This window comes from Hibiscus syriacus, unplaced genomic scaffold (assembly GCF_006381635.1).
Source record: "Hibiscus syriacus cultivar Baekdansim isolate YM2019G1 unplaced genomic scaffold, ASM638163v2 tig00111096_pilon, whole genome shotgun sequence".
Classification (NCBI taxonomy): Eukaryota; Viridiplantae; Streptophyta; class Magnoliopsida; order Malvales; family Malvaceae; genus Hibiscus; species Hibiscus syriacus.
The window spans coordinates 1,066,795-1,084,957 of record NW_024062981.1 but is presented as its reverse complement, the minus strand read 5'-3'; the positions used below and the strand labels follow the sequence as shown (position 1 = coordinate 1,084,957).

Genomic DNA, 18,163 nt, shown 5'->3' with positions numbered 1-18,163 from the left:
CCTGACCACTGATACTAGTCGGTAAACCTCCTACACTGTTGCAGCACTCCCCAGTAGATTCAAACCTTCATGGCCGATGGAGGAAAGAAGAAAATAAATAGAAATGAAGAAAGGTTGAAAAATAAGTGTGGAAAGTGTGAAGGGATGCCTTATTTATAATCCCCAAAGGTCAAAGCATCTTCCAATAGGAAAAATATGATTTTCCAATAATTTTTAGCCATTTTACAACTATATTGGAAAGCTATCCGCATCCAAAAATTCCATATCTATCTGCTGAGTCACAAGTTGCTACACATCGACAAGGCAACATCATGTCACAACATAGCCTATAGCTTCAAGCAATGCCACAACATCAGCGTACCAATTTACAGCATAAAACATTAAATAAACCCAAATTCCACCAACTCACTCCCATGATACAAATGATGAAAACTATATAAAAATGATCCTAATATGACCCTCATAATGCTAAAGTTCAAGCCTAACCTAGGTAAAAAGATATTAAAAATATAACTCATTTGGAGAGTTATCACCTACCAAGCATTCAATTTGTTTTGCACTAATCGAACGAGGAAGTCATAAGATTTTGATGTGATTTGGTTGTGTATTACTGGAATTCCCAGGTATTTACCTAGGTCCTCAACTTCTATGAAACCAAAGGTTGTTAAGAATGCAGTAAAGAGAGAAGAATACTAGTATATTGATCATTGTAAAACTGCACACGGATTACAAGACTTTAGCTGTTTATATACAGCTTCTAATGACTATTATAAGCCTAACAATTTTTACAACTGATGTTAACAACCTTAACTGCTACTAACAACTTCAAGAAGCTGCTAACTACTTAACTAACATCGCCATGCAGACTAAGCACGAGCAGCATTGTTGCTGACTCATCATGTTAACATTCCCTCTACTTCTTCTTCTGTTCTTCTGTCCTTCCTCACTTATTCGAACTTTATTTTTGTTGGAAGCAAGGCGGTTAAGCTACGAGCATCCGGGTGTAATCTGAAGCCTCTCTTGGGCAAGAAAACACCATATATTGTCTGGTTAAGGAGGACAAGGCTATTAAACACTTAATCCTCCCCAGATAATTTTCTTTCCAAGTAAACTTGGTTGTTAAGCCTCAAAGTTTCATGATTACCTTGTGAGAAAAGAAAACAGGTAACAAAGAAATGCAAACTGAAGGTAATCGAGCAACCTAAATCTATAGTAAAAGTGTCCATAATTCAACAGCAATACCAGCTTAATCCATATCAATCGGCAACATGCAACAACTTTTTTTTTCAAGACTTTTTCCTTCTTTTCTTCATTTTCACTCTAGATGGCCTCAAATTTCTTAGCTTTTCCCAGCACTATCTCAATCATAGCTTTCTCGATATGTCGACACTTTCGATCCTCATGGGTGCTGAGCACAGTCAATGTCGTTATTCCTTTTTGGATTGCAAATCCATTTCGCTTCAGGATCTCAGCTATTGTGACAACAGTAGGAATAGCCATTCCTAAGCCGCAAAGTTCAACTTCGTTGAACTCATTGATGTACCTCTTGGCATTCAGATAGAAGACTAAGGGCTTGGTGATGGAGACTTGCACCTCCTTCTTCTGTTTCTTTTTCTTATCGTTCTTCATGCTCTTGGTCTCTTGGACTGACTCAACAGTTTTCGCTGGAGAAATAGTGAAAGCAACCTCGGCATGGTGATCGGCAGTGACAACTACATCAATGATAATCGGTTCATTGCCGTTCTCTAAGTTGAAATCGCCGGAGATGATGGTCTCCTCGATCTTGGCTTCTTCTTTGGCCTTAGGGCTCTCTGATTCAACTTGTTCAGCTGCAACACTCGACTCCATGAGTGAAGAAACAGAAAGAAAGAAAATCTAGAAGCATGAAAACAAAATGCTCAGAACCTTGGCGAAAGAAACCATGTTAAGAATGCAGTAAAGAAAGAAGAATACTAGTATATTGATCATTGCAAAACTGCACACGGATTACAAGACTTCAGCTGTTTATATACAGCTTCTAATGACTATTATAAGCGTAACAGTTTTTACAACTGATATTAACAACCTTAACTGCTACTAACAACTTCAAGAAGCTGCTAACTAAACTAACATCACCATGCAGACTAAGCACGAGCAACATTGTTGGTGACTCATCATGCTAACAAAGGCTAATTTAGTTGTAAGCGAATGTTAACAATCACATTCTTTGAGTAGAATATAGTGGTTTTAGCTTGATTAACCTTGTGCCAAGAGACATGACAAAAGTGATCTAGTACACCTCAAATCGCCGCTTGTTGCTTCATTAATGCTTATGCAAAGAGAATCATATCGTCAACAACAACAACAAAAAGTGAGATACATGGGCTATTCTTAGAAGTTAAGAAAGGTTTCCAACGTCCCCGATTAATTTCTATTTGAATGGCCTCGGCCAGCCTTTCCATGCAGAGCACGAATAAGTAAAGTGAGAGAGGGTCGCCTTATTAAATTCCTCTGGTGGGTTGAGTGGAAATTAAAGAAACGCACTGTATAATTAGTTGTCTTAGTGGTATGAGGATGCCGGTGTCAGTGAGGGTATCATCGATAAAGCTCTATTCAAGTTTGTCATAGGTCTTCTCCAAGTCTATTTTGATGGCCATCCACCATTTTTCCAGTTTTACGTCTCATGGAATGAATGAATTATTGGGTGATCACTTTGTCGTCGGTTATGGCACTTCCCAGAACAAAACTCGTTTGATTTTCATAAATCCAATTGGGGAATAGCGGTTTTTGTCTTTTAATTAAGATTTTTGTGATTATTGTTTTTAAAACGTTGCACAAACTAATGGGCCAGATTGATTAATGGTTTCTGGTTTAGAGACTTTTAGAATTAAGACAATGAGGGTTTTGTTGAAATCGCGCGGAATTGTTCCTCCATCGAATACTTGTCGAATAGTCTTCTAGATTGATTCCCCTAGAATTTCCATGTTTCGTTGAAAGAATATAGCTTGTAGGTCGTTCGATCCTAGTGCCTTGAGTGCCCTCAAATCAGCGAAAGTCGCATGAATCTCATCGTTGGTAACATGAACACTTAAATAGTCAACTTCTTTCTTACACAGATTTTTAAAATTTCCTTTGATGCTATATTTGTACCCGCCGGTGCCCAGAGACGAAAATAAGCTGCTAAATAAATTTTTCGTCATAGTCGATATTTCATCTTAATCAGAACACCAACTGCCATCATCACGTTTCAAGGCTGAGATTTTATTTGTTCGTCTTTTCGTTCTAGTCGCGGCTTGGAAGAATATCATATTTTTATCGCCATACAGATTCCATTGAGTGTAAGCGTTTTGCTTCCATAGCATCTCTTCTTATTTAATTACAACCGATAACTCTCCAAAAGAATTATTATTTATATCATTTTTACTTAGGTTAAACTTGAACTTAAGCATTTTTTTAGAATCACATTTAGATTTATTTTAGCATATTTTATGTCATTTGCATAGTGGGAGTGAATTGTTAGTACTTAGATGATTTTAATGTTTTTGCTACAAAATGATATAGTGATGTTGTGGTATTGTTAATGTTGTAGCTATTGTTGTGCGTCGATGTTGAATTAGATTGTCGAACCAATTCTGCAGTAACTACTGATTCATCAGGCATTTAGAGAAATTTTAGGCATTGACAATTGTTCATAGCTGCTACGAGAAAAATTCTGGAATTTGAATTAAAAAAAGAATTTTTAGAAAAAAGGATTTTCCCTGTTGGTGGAAAGGTTGACTTTGATGAGCTATAAATACAATATTTTCTATACACTTTATTCATCCTTAAAAGCCCTATTTTTTATAGCCGCTTTTAATTTTTCTCTCATACCCTGCATTGATAACCTAAAAACCTTTGGAAAAACAACAATTGGACGTGAAGTATGTTGCGACTGTAAGAGCAGTGGTCGTCGATTGATTGGATGTCATCTTAGTATTTATATCAAACTTGAAAAAGGGGATTTATTTTGTTACGATGATTTGTTTTTATTTTATGTTTAAATGTTAAACTTGGATCTTTATTTTGAATATATTTTATGAATTTCATGTTTATTTGCTTTGTCTTAGTATTCTTGATTGGTGTTGCTTGAGTTTAATTTTTGGCTTGTTTGTAGAGATATAAATTGTCTAGTAAGCTACAAGAAATTGTCTAGTAAAAAGAGTTGGTGACATCATAAAAGAGATTTTTGCTAACTGTTTTGTCGTAGCATTCTTAGTATGCTTATCTGAATTGCTATAAAGATATAGTCCTTCTTGTAAGTTGTTGGTGAATATTTTTTAGAGAATAATAACCTGCTAGGTTAATGCTAAACACATAAATCGTGATGCTACAAAATTGTTGATTGCTTGTTGATGTTTGACATCCCATAATCCTTTGCCGAAATCGATCATTGCTTTATTTACTTGTGCTTTAATTCTATTTATTTTATTCTATTTTTTATTTTAATGCTACAAGATTGCTCCATACATCAACTACAAAATTTTACGCTTATTGCATAACAATTCTGTGAAGTAATACTAATCCATGTTCATACGATACTCGGCGCACTAGTTGCGTCCACTTTTACTACTTGACGCAATAGTGTACACTTGCATTGATTACTGTTACATTATTCGAAGCATCAACAACCATAAGCTCAGTTTGAAGTTGGTCTGCCAGCTTCACCAAAAAAATCAGAATGATTCCTTTGCAACGCTTTATCAACTCCCTTTAATCTAGCTAGGATTTGTCTTTTCTTATAGCCTATGTGGTCAAAAGTTTCCCAATTCCACTATACCACCCTAGATTTGAATTCTTGAACACTAGATGTGATGGGTTTATTGTTATTCCAAGTACTACGTGGGAGGTCTTTAAATTGGAGGTGGTCATGCCAAGCAAAAAGGTCTGTTGTTGTTTTTCTTTGGTTGGCATTTTGTTCGAAGAATGAGTTGTCTATGGTCGGATCCAAGTTTGAGGTGGATGACATAAGACCAAGCGTTGACAAGACATCTATTAAGTCTTTTCTTGAGATTTCCATGCGACCAAGTGAAATGAGGTGTAATACTCAAAATTTTGGTTAGTGACTAAAATATATTGAAAGTTTAGTAGCCAAAGTATAAACGTTGTAAAAGATCAGGGAATAAAAATATAATTTTTAAAAAATTATATATTTTGGTATGTAAATGAATTGTTTGTTTTGAAATTAATGTTTACTTGAGAATCAGAATTTTGATTTGGGATTTATATTAAAAGCTATAAAGTAAAAAAGTCCGGTAAGAAATCAGATAATCGGATCCAATCAGAATTTCACGAAGATTTGAAGGATGGTAGATAAAGGTTGGAAATATTATTTTTCAAATTTTAGAACAGTGAAATTTAATGTGGATCAGTGGAATTGAAGTCCAATTTCCATATTTGGTAGAAATTGGGAAATTTAGTGACTAAATTATAATTTTCAAAATTTGTATGGCCAAAGTAGAAAGTCATCTTAAATTTGGTTCATCTTTGACTATGGGATATTAAAATGGAATGTATTCCAATGGAAAATTGTAATTATCATGATTCATGAATCACAAAGTTGGAATTTCTCATTAATTGAATTTTAAATTTAATTATATTAATATTAAGCCATATGAATTAGATTAGAGAAATTTCAAGAATTTTTCAGCCATTTTCTTCATGCTTGCTGTGAACTTCATAGCTACAAAGGTAAAGTTTTCAATTTGATTTTTAAGGCTACATGGTTGATTTTTAAATTAAGTTATTAGATAGAGAATTAATCACCTTGAAAATCTCTATTATTTGGCATAAAAATTTCATGGAAATCATACTTGGATGATGAATTTCATGAATTGGGTGGTTGAAGATCATGTTTGATTTTGAAGAGTTGATGGATAATTTTTATGTTATTGATGTTATAGATTAATTTAAAAGCATAAGGGATGATTAAAATCAAGTGTAAAGGCATATATGATTTTTGGCAATGCTAGGGTTTGTGGATATTAGTTGGATTTTGATTTAAGTTGATGTTATAAAGATTAGATTACAATGAATTTGATGTTAGGAAGTTGAATTCATGCTTGAAATTGAATTAAAAGTTTACCCTAGTTACTTTTGAAAATTCGACCACAGGGAAGAAATTATGAGAAAATGTTGAAAATTTTCTATGGTCTAGAATTGATATTAGATGTATTCTACATGCTTTAAAGATTGAATTGGATCAATTTGGAACCTTAAGATAGTAGAAGTATCATTTTTCAAGTTTTGGAAATTATGAGATATTGATGAGAAATTGCGCAGTTATGGGTATTCAATTCTATTATTTAATTATTGGCTGCTGAATTTTAAGTTAGAATGATGATTTGGGATTAAAGTGCAAATTTGGTTAAGTTCCAAGGTGGAATTCAAATAGGCATTTGAAATTGGAGACTTAATTGCAAGTTTGAAAATGTGATGGTACTATTTGAATATGATACTACAATGCTGGAAATTATTACTTGAATGTTGAATTTTAAGTTTGAGTATTTATTTGGGATCAAATTGCAAGTTGGTAAAGTTAATTGTTGAATTCAAAAAGGCTAAAAAATTAAGGATGAAATTGTAAGTATTCAAATGTTAAAGTATTGGATTGGGTATATTATTTACATTCTGGATTTTTAATATATGATTTGAGATAAATGGAAATGATGAAGGATCATTTTGAGTTAAATGGAAAAGTTAATGTGAATTCTAAAGAGAATTCGTAAATAGTGATTTAAGTGTAAAGTTTATGAAAGTTGAAGAGTTAATGATGAGAATGAATATTTATTGAATTGATAGTTGTTTGTGAAAAGGTTGAAGTAATCATGGAATAAGTGATTTGGTTTTATATTGATTATTGATTTTTATTTTATATAATTTATATTTTTGAGTTTAGATTATGTTAGTATAATACTAACATAAAGTTTAAACACTTTGTGTTATGTATGTGATGTCGTACATATTACGACAAACTTTGTGATCTTAGTAATTTGAAAGGGAAGGAAAAAATCACATGAGTAAGGATATCATATAAAAGGTTCGGTAGCGAGGCAAATGTGAATGCAACTTATTTATTTAATTATTCTGATGGATGAAGACTTGAGATAAGTCAACTCATATTATTTTTTAAAGAATGATTTAATTTTAATTATGGAATATTTCCATAAGACAATATAAATGTTTTATGAATGTTTTTAGGGTATGAACAACCCAAGTAATGGTTTTTACACTGATGAATTGAAAATGATTCTGATTGGGAATGTTGATTTTTAAATGAATATGATATGATTTGAAAGCATATTGTATGTTGCATTGAGAGTCGTAGGTACACTTGGCATGCCATGAAGTTGAGTAATTTTAATTATGATTATGATCTGGTACATTTGTGTACATTTTGTATTGCACTGTTGGTGCAAATAATATGATTGCACTTGGAGTGCATATTTTGATTCTAATGTTAGCACCTGGAGTGCTATTTGTCTGACTCATGTATCTTGCATTCTTTTAAATATATATTGGGCAATGAAAATGAAATATGAAATTTCTGAAATGTGTCTAAATGGAAAAAAATATGAAATGATTATTATAAATGGTTTTGATTACCATGGTTTTGATAAAATCATGAGATGATGATTTTCAAGTTTCTGACGAGGAAAATGACTTGAATAAATCGGTTTGAAAGTTCAATGATTTTATTTAAATTACATTTTAATGTTTTGAAATATTTATGATATTTTATTGTTTTATCTCACCTTGAATTATTACTGCCTCACTAAGTTTTACTTAGCGCGTGATGATTTTTATGCATAGGTTCAGATAAAGAAAAAGACATGAAATGAGGAGCCTCGCAAGCATCTTTTTAAAAATAATACATATTTACAGTATCAATAAGACACCTTTAATATTCTTTTGACTTTTTAGTGGTGTATATTATATATGTATGTTTGCTTTATTGAATTTATTTAGAATAGTCTATAATAGTAAATTTGGAGTATTTTATTTTGACTAACATTAGCTATATTTGAACGTATGGATGAATAGTGTGTGTATATATATAAATAGTTATTTTAACGGTTTTTAAATTAAGAAGTGTTTAAACATTTTTATACAAATTATGAAACAACGTTGAATTGTTTAATTGCTGCCTAAAATTGGTTTTAATTTGGATGATAAATTATTATTTTATGATTATACGCGATTAAATTATTATTTTATGATTATATGCGATTTATTAAATAGTTTTAAATTGTTAAATGGAAGTTTTATAATTGAACAAAATTTTAAGGGTTTTTATGCAAAGAAAGTTTGAAATGGTTAATATAACATATTTAACTCGTAATTCAACACGTATACGGGTTATGAGTGTTACATGAGTGTTATGGATGAACTCTCGAAATCGTTTGCTGCCTCTCTAATTCTGATTTGAGCCTCCCGTCCTTTCATCCGAACTAATAATTGCGTTAAAATCTCCCCCTAAGACTAGGGATGGCAATGGGTCGGGTCGGGTCGGGTTTTTGGGCCACCCGACCCGACCCGAGAAGAAAGGGTTTTTCACCCGTGACCCGACCCGACCCGACGAAATTAAGGTTTCACCCGACCCGACCCGACCCGAATATATGACTTAGAAACCCGACCCGACCCGACACGAAATAATAATAAAAAAAATTTATTCAATGAAAACAGTGACTTAATTGAAAAAAATTATATATGGAGGGACATTATTGTAATTATCCCTAAATATATAGGATAAAATTATATATATTTTTCGGGTCGGTCGGGTCGGATTTTTTCCACCCTAAACCCGACCCGACCCGACCCGAACAGTACATTTAAAAAAAACCCGACCCGACCCGAACCCGAATTTTATTTTTAAAAAATCCGACCCGATCGGGTCGGAACCCGTCGGATTCGGGTTGAGTTGCCATCCCTACCTAAGACCCAAGGCTTATCTCCTCCTGGATTGAGCTTGCTAAGTTGTTCCCATGGATATTCTATAATGCTAGCGGACAATTTCATGTAAATTTGATTAAAAAAATAGACTTAAAATGATAAACAGATTAAAGCTAGAGATAGGGGTAAATATTCGAGTTAATAGGGTTGAATCGAGTAAAAAAATTAAGTTAGTCGAATTGACGGATCATATTTTATCATTCAAACCTTATTTGAAATCTTTTAGAGTAAAATCGAATGTATGAAATCCAAATCAATTTTTTAATTAAATCAAGTTTTATTCAATATTCACTTATACTACAAATATTGTTAAGAAATTTAATATTCTTATAATAATTGATATTTAATTACTAATCAATTAATTTATAAAATTTATCGCAAATATTACATCAACTCATAACATGTCTTTCCAAAACCAGCAAAAGCTACCCAAAAAAAAAACAGCATCTTCAAACACCACCATGGATTTATTTTGAGCATTGCTAACGACTGCAGAAGATACCACAAAACGTCAATAGACAGGAATCGATCTAGGGATGCTAGTTGCAGTCGCATCCACTAAAAAATTTAAATTTCCTTATAGTTTAAGTTTTTTTCTTTATATTATATATTGATTATCTAATTCCGTATCTCTAAAATTTTATAACTTCGCATCCCTATAATTTTTAATATAATTTCTTAAATTTACACCATCTAACATAAATTCCTGTATCTGTTCCGTAAATATATCCCATATTTTATACCTCTTCAAAAAGCTTTGACATGCACATTTTGTTGTTATATACTCAGTACTTCCCCTCCATTCACATCAATTTCCTTGCCGTAGCCTTTAAAGTTCTCCCCTTTCTCATATTTTTCTCTTCTTTCGGAATCAATGAAAGCTAAGTTAATTTCACAACACCGGAGCCTGCCGGCGACATCTTCGCAGCGAGTTGATAAACGTCGATACTGTCCGGTCCATGCGGTGCTAACGAGGCCGGAAAACTTCTCTACGGAAAGATTAAGGTTGAAGTTAAAGTTAAAGCCTGCTGATAGCAAAGCTACTACCAGTGTACATAATGATAACTGGTTTGATCTTTTGGCAATTAATTATTGTCCCATAGTCTGCAAGCTGCAACAGGTTCACTTTCCATGGTTACCGTGATTTTGTTTCTAGAAATATATCAGGAGATGCTGAAAAATTGTTGCAAAATGTGTTTATATGCAGTGATGTACCAAGGGACGGCCGTCCTCTAAAAATATTATACGTTGATCCTCTGACATAAAATCATGCCTCTGTCTTTCTTGTGGATATGCAGGGCTGAAGAGCATGTTAAGTGGGTACGAGAGGTTGGTGGAGACGTAGCAATGATGTCGAAAAGATTCAGTACTAAAACGCAACAGGAGCTTGTCGTTCAAGCTCTTGACAGTGCCGGTTTGCCCTATTTCATTATCTTTTTGATATTCCAGGGGACTAAATGCATGGACCTCACATGAATTTTCGTAGAAAAAACAATGGCGTTTTCAAAAGTGTTGAAAAGCCTTACTCAAAAACAAATATTCTTTTATATTATTCTATGAAAGGGTGAAAATCATGAGAAATTTTAGAGGAAAAGAAAAACCCAGAAAAGTGATGGTTTGCGTGTTAGTTTACGTTCATATCTAGGATCGACAGCTCCATAAAATAATTTTGAAACACGAAGAACGAGAATAAAATCGATTGGCAAGGTCATTTCATAATAAATTTTGTATTATTCGATTCAGATTAATCGATTAATGAATCAAATAAAGATGTTTATAAAAGAATTATTAAGGATATCATTTGATGTTGTGAGTGATCCAATGGCAGATAATAACGTTGCTACTCCAATCTCAATTCACAAGGGAATACTTTACCGTCTTAACCACTGTGTTTTTTGCGTGGCTCATCGGACCTTCCGAAGTAAGCCTATTAAACTATACCTTCTTAATGCTAATGTTATCGTTTTCATTATGTACATCATATAAACGTACAAAATAATTAAAATCTTGACACAAATACAACATGAGTATAAAAATATATTTTATTTTACATAAAATAAGTTATTAATGTGTTTTAAAGTTTCAACAAGTCGAGTCGAGTTCGAGTATTTGTAAGCTCGACTCAATTTGAAAATTAGTAAGCCTAAAATTTTCAAGCTCCACTATAATTCAAAATCATGAATTGAAACTCAAAAATCTCAGAATAAATAAAAAATTAAACTTAACGATTGGAGCTTTAAAATTGAACATGAACCTTAAATACATAAAAACTTATATTGTATTTAAAAAACCAATACAAATGTTAATATTATTAATAATTTATTTTAAAAATAGAATTTTAATATATTAAATTTTTGAGTTCGAGTATTAAGTAGCTTGTTTCGACTCGTTAAGAACTCGAGTGAGCTCAAGCTCGAGTCTAGTCCATTCGAGTTCAGTATATATCGAGCTTTGACCGAGTCGATCTCAAGTATCTCAAGATCTGTCTCAACTCATCTACAACCCTAGTTATAACCTTTCAAAATCAATAAACTATGTGATTGAGTCTGTTTTGATCAGAACAAAAAAAAAATATCAATTAGATTATTGAACTTCTAATATTATTTCAATCAAAATAATTAAATGTTATATGCTATTCGAATTGTTGACACGGTAGTTAAAAACTTTGTTAAGAAAAGATAAACAAATCATTAAAAATTATCAATATCATTCATAAAAATTATCAATTAAAACTGAACATAAACCTTAAATACATGAAAACCTTATACTATTTTAAAAAACAATACAAATGTTTAATATTATTAATAATTTATTTTAAAAATAAAATTTTAATAAATTATATTTTCGAGTCCGAGTATTAAGTAGTTTGTTTCGACTCGTTAAGAACTCGAGCGAGCTCAAGCTCGAGTCTAGTCCATTCGAGTTCAGTATATATCGAGCTTTGACCGAGTCGATCTCAAGTATCTCTCGATCTATCTCAACTCATCTACAATCCTAGGTATAACCTTTCAAAATCAATAAACTATTTGATTGAGTTTGTTTTGATCTGAACAAAAAAAAAATATCAATTAGATTATTGAACTTCTAATATTATTTCAATCAAAATAATTAAATGATATATGCTATTCGAATTGTTGACACGGTAGCTAAAAACTTTGTTAAGAAAAGATAAACAAATCATTAAAAAATTATCAATATCATTTCATAAAAAAATTATCAATTAAAACTGAATATCATTTAATGAGGTCCTTAAGATGGTGTACTTTGTAATCACTCTTAATACAAAGTACCTCTTTCAAAAAAAAATTATCAATTAGATTATTAAACTTTCAATATTATTACAATCAAATCATTCACTGTTATATGCTATTGGAATTGTTGACACGGTAGTTAAAAATTATCAATTAGATTATGTACATTACATTAAAAAAATGGTTATATCCTTTCTCGATGCTAATGTTTATCCTTTCTTGAATTATGGGATCGATTTTATTTTGACGTATTAAAAAAATTAATCATTAGATCATTTAATTTTCAGTTTAGTTAAGTAAATTTATACAATAAGATAGTTGATCCTCATTATTTATAGATTTTATCAATTTGATTCTAATTATAACCCTGTAATAAGATGATGATACATAAAAAATATACAATAAAATTTAAGCTTAGTTTTAAAAGACGCAAGGCGCACGGAGGCGCAAAGGGTCCTTGGAGCCTAGGCGTAGGGCCAAGGCACGCGCCTTTTGTAGGTGGGGTGCACTTTTGTACTAAAAACTATAAATCAATTATATAACATATGTGTACAAAAACAACATTATAATCATATTGTGGGCACTTAAATATTAAAATATTCAACACCATACAAACAACATAAATTAATATGAAATCAAAGTTCAAATGTAGGAAATATAAAGAACAAAAGCTAACATGATGTTGAAGTCTTGAAGACTAAAGTTTCTAATTTTTTGTTTGACACGCAACACAATAGAACTTAAACATTAAATACTTAAGCACTCTAATACTCCACTACTCCAAATCATACTCATCAAAACCGTCATCTCCACCATGTCTGTCAAAATCTTCATCTTCACCAATATCCTCTTCATCTCATCTTCATCATCATGCACCAAAACTTTATGAGAAGAGCTAATAGTTGTGCCTTTTCCTTTTTCTTTATCAAATCTAGAAGATGATATATAAGTTTTGGCGTTGAGCCTTAATGCTCTAGTTAAATAACTAGGATCACATGTTTTGACACTCTACTAACTTGACCCCATGTCAGACCATCATTCTCCAAACTAAATTCATCTTCATCATCATATGAGTTTCTCTCCATTCTCCAAGCAACCACTCATTGTTTCATCAATATCTTTTAAGAGAATAGGGTCGATGGTGTTTCTTTTGATATCGGCGTCTCAAAGCACAATTATATTTCACAAAGACTAACTCATTTAATCGGCCTTGTGCCAATCTATTTCTCTTCTTTGTATAAAGCTGCGAGAAGTAAAAATTTAAATAAATTATTAAGTAAAATATTTAAAAAATGTTATGATAGTAAAGAAATAGGAACATATAGTTTTTTACAAGTTAAAAGACACCCCAATTACTCTCACAACCAGTAGCACTTCAAGTGAGACTAAGAACTCTAATAGAAAATTTTGGAGGTTTGGAGTTGAAGCTCCAGATGCAGACTACCACCGCTGTAAGAAAAGCAAAATATTATAACTTATTAGTTAATAATTTTAAGAAACAAAAATGAAAAATATTACAAGTTAATACTAGAGATTTAGTCTTCCTTTTACTAATAGCCATCTATAAACCAAAAAGGCCTTGGGCATTTCGATATAGCTCTAATTATGCATGATTTTGTCTTAAATTTCAATCTCTGGTTTCAACCTTGCAATAAATTCATAAACCCTTCATAACTTCTTCACAAGACAAAGTATCAAAATTATCATAAAAGAGCTCTGAGTTTAAAAAGTAACCGTATGCATGCAAAGGTTGGTGAAGTTGACAATTCCATCTTTTATCGATACATTCAAAAGCTTTGTTATAATTATCCTCCTTCATTGCAAAGCTCATACTAATAGCCTCCTTAGCTCTATCCATGGCTTCGTAAATGTACCACATAAGTGGTTTCTTCTCTCTATCAACCATTCTCTATTAACTTAAGTGTAGAGTACATTCCTTTAAAAGGTGTCTTGTAGAATGTAGGATGCCATATTTTTCCTCTCATTTCCTTTGGCCACTTAGATTCATTCCATTCTTGATAATTAATCTTTCTCAAGTTGTTTCTTTGCTTATGGAATTGGGCAAGCGCGATGAAAGATGTCGCAAATCTAGTAACCGCCGACCTATGCAAATTTCTCTGTTTTTTGAACCTCCTCATCATGTTCACAAGAGAAATGTGATTATATATGTAGTCATTCATGAACATGCACTTCTTAAGTGCATTCTTCACCTTTGAAATATCGCCAATGTCCTCCAACATTAAATCGATGCAATGCGCCGCGCATGGGTCCAATAGAGATTTGATCTTGCAGTCATTAACAATTTCCTATAAGTTAAAAACATAATCAAGTAACTGAATAAAAAAAATAAATAAGGAAAAAAGTCAATAATTTAATATTCTTATTGGCTTTGACATATTTGATGCACTATCCGTTACCACTTACCACATTTTCCTCGCCTACTTCCTCCACCATTTCATCAAGCACTTTAAACAACATGTTGGCATCCTTCACAATCTCCGAAACATCCATAGATTTAATAAACATCGAACCCTTTGGAGAGTTAATAAGAAAGTTCACAATATCTTTTTGGGCCACCGAATCACACAACCCGTCAAATAAAATTGAACACCCTTTTAGCGCCCATTCTTTTTTGTGATCATCCATAATCTTTTGGGTGTCATCCACTTCTTTCTTAAGGAGGGGAACTCTAACCTCGTGCGTGGTTTCAATCCGGGATCAAATTGTCCAATACTTTCATACATCCCCTTGAAGCTAGGATAATTTTCCGCGTTGAATGCAATTCCGGCATCATAAAAAACCTAGCAATCGACGTGCAAGTTCTCTCCCTTAATTGCTTAGCACAAGCTGCATGTATGCCTCTCTTTGTTCGGATTAGCTCTAAGAGATGAAACAAACAAATCCATTGGACCCTCAATCTCTTCTTCTTCTTTATCATAATCATCGACATCATGAAGAGATTCTTGGGACATCATCAAATTTGAGGCCTTTGCCTCAGCCTTCTTCATCATAATATCCTTCACTTATTCCTTCACATGTTTGGGACATCTAAGGCATTCATTTACATTTCTGAATCCACCAACCAAATGTTGTTTCATTCGTTGTACCCTTCCTTTAGTAACCTTTCTGCAAAACTCGCAAGTAAAATTGTTTTTATTTGTAGGATATGATTTTTCATATTTTCTTACCGGATCTAAATTATCCATTGAACCACCAATAGAAGTTGTCTTCGAGTCCATTTATCAACAAACTGAAATTTTTAAAAAATATAAACAATTTTCAACAAATATAAATAAAAGTTTAATAATTGTTATGTAATCCACGATCAACAAATATAAACAATATAAACAAACTGAAATTTAATTAAACATATTTTTTTGTAGTTTTGTATTGTAGTTTTGTGTTCCAAGATTACAAATATAAAAAAATTAAATATAGCATAAGTTCCAAGATTTATAAGGTTTATTTTATATTGTAGTTTTGTGTTCTATTTGGTGTAGGTATAAGCCCAGCGAGGATACTTTACTACAAATAGATCGGTTTTGTGTCAACTTAATTGTCGAATGTGACATTAGTCCAAATTCGAAGGTTGTCACCTTGGTCTCGAATATTGATTTTTAAATTTAATTAAAACAAATTTAATAAAAAAATATAAACAATCTGTAATCTACGGTCAAAAAATATAAACAATATATACAAATATTTTCTACACAAACTTTCATTTAAAAAAACCCAATATTCAACAAATATAAATAAATATTCAATATTCAATATTCAACAAATAAATATTCAACAAGTTGATTAAATTTGCGATCAACAAATAAAAATCTAAGAAATGAGGCGTTGCTTAGGTGGAAAAGAAAAATAACAGCCGCTGGAAGAAACTTGGGAAGAAGAGAAAAGTAGAAGACAGTCGTTGGAAGAAATTTGGGAAGAAGAGAAGAGTAGAAGACAGTCGCGAATAGAAGATTCAAAGATTTTGAAAAAAAAAAGATTAGAGATTTAGAGAGGGTGAGAGATGTACCTGGCGCAGAAGAAAAGACAGCCGGTGAGGACAGGGCAAAAAATGGAACGGTTTAGGGCTAAAAGGATTGGGTAAGTTTATTATTAAATAAAAAATAATATAACATTTATTTATTCTTTTACTTTAACCGCTCCACCTACGCAAGGCGCATAAGCGCTCGCGCCCATTTAGAAATGCGCAAAAGGCGCGCGCCTGCCGTTCCTCGCCTCTGCCACGGGATGCGATTTTCCGGCGCCCCGCACCTTTTAAAACTAAGATTTTGAAGGGTCTGAAACTAGGACCTTTGAGATGCACCTTAACCATTTAAAAAACTAAATATTTGTTTCATAGTTGACATAATTATATTTAACTTAAATTATAGTTGATGCAAGAATTTTTATGAAAAAATAAATTCAGTTGTAAGAAAACGAATTTAAAATCCGAGATTGTCAAAGTAAACTCTATCCATAATTTAGCGACTAAGGAGATAATTTAGCGAAAACTTGTGTCCTACATGCGCATAATTTTTCTGCTGATAAATTTTGAGAATGAAACCTAAGATTCCTTATGGACTCAATGCCGCTAGGTTCGGGAATCGGAGCTCAACAGAAGGAGAGAAAAGAACGTGGTGTATGTAAAAAAGTGTAGGTAATTTTACCCATTATCCTTGAGCACTATACATGGAGACCCACCCCACCAACTTAAGAAACTTTAGTACTGTAAATAACCTGTTCCAATGATTGTGTGGTGGACTCTCAGTTTTTTACCATTGCTCTCATCATGTTCATCGTCATCATCGTCATCCACATAATCATCGTCGACATCAAAATTCGTATAACATGTATTCGGTTGGTTTCTTAAATGAACGTAATAATTTTATTTATACCCGTTTATTTAACTTAATAAATGAATAAATTAAACGGGGAAAGTTGGTGTTAGAATAAAACAAAACCCGATTTCCTATCAAATAGGAAAAGGGAAAGGAATAATGATTCAAACAAACATTAACAGTGGTTGCACTAGATCGTGGAGCTCATGCTTATTATGTCAATGGCGGGGCTGAATGGTTAAGCACCTAGGGTGCAAATCTGCAAGTGGACCTGAGAATACCACCATGTAAAAATAACACATAATGAAATGCCTTATGCATACACGAAAACGATGATGTTCATTCTTAAATTCTTCTATCTAGACCGTGAAAGACATATGCTGAATTCTCCTGGTTCCCATGAATCCAATCATTATTCCAAAACCCTAACTATAGAAATTGTATCATTAAAATCATCAAATTTGAATATCATTCACATTTCCACGTACTAATCATTCATGTGAAGCAGAAGATCACCATTACTGTGCCAATCCATCTCTGGTGCGTTTTTAAGTGCAGATTTTGATGATATGAGCTGCGAGATGATTTTCGGTCAGGATCCTCCAGCATCGAACGATGATCCGGAGCTCAAGCAGCCTTGTTACAAATTATGTAATAATTTATTTGAACTGCACTTTTGTATGTATCTCCATCCTTTCTCATTTACACATGCATTTTTAAATATCATATGCAGGTACTAGGGCAAACCAAATGCACACAGTTAAGAGCTCCGGTTGAGCGATGCATGGAGATTTTTCATCGATGACAACAGATGACCTGAAAATCTTTTCATTATTGTTCAATACAAAAACCTGTAGAATACTTAGTATTTGTTATATCCATTCTGGATCTCTCCCACAAGACTGATATCCTTTTCATACTTCAAGATCTCCGTAGAACCATTCTGTAGTCAAAATCTCAGAAGAGGTTCTTCGAATATAGGGGTATTCCGAGACTTATACCTAGTGAAATGCCACGATGTTTGATATGACTCATGATAGGTCATACGTGATCTATCATTGTTAGAGTTTGACTCGAATTTAAAATGACCTAAATTAATTAATATATAAATAT

At 32.5% G+C, this 18,163-nt stretch overlaps 1 pseudogene; it reads left to right on the top strand.

Annotated features, from left to right (window-relative positions):
* The first annotated feature begins 9,841 nt into the window (after positions 1–9,841).
* LOC120152956 lies at positions 9,842–17,827 on the top strand (annotated as a pseudogene).
* Positions 17,828–18,163: the final 336 nt, after the last annotated feature.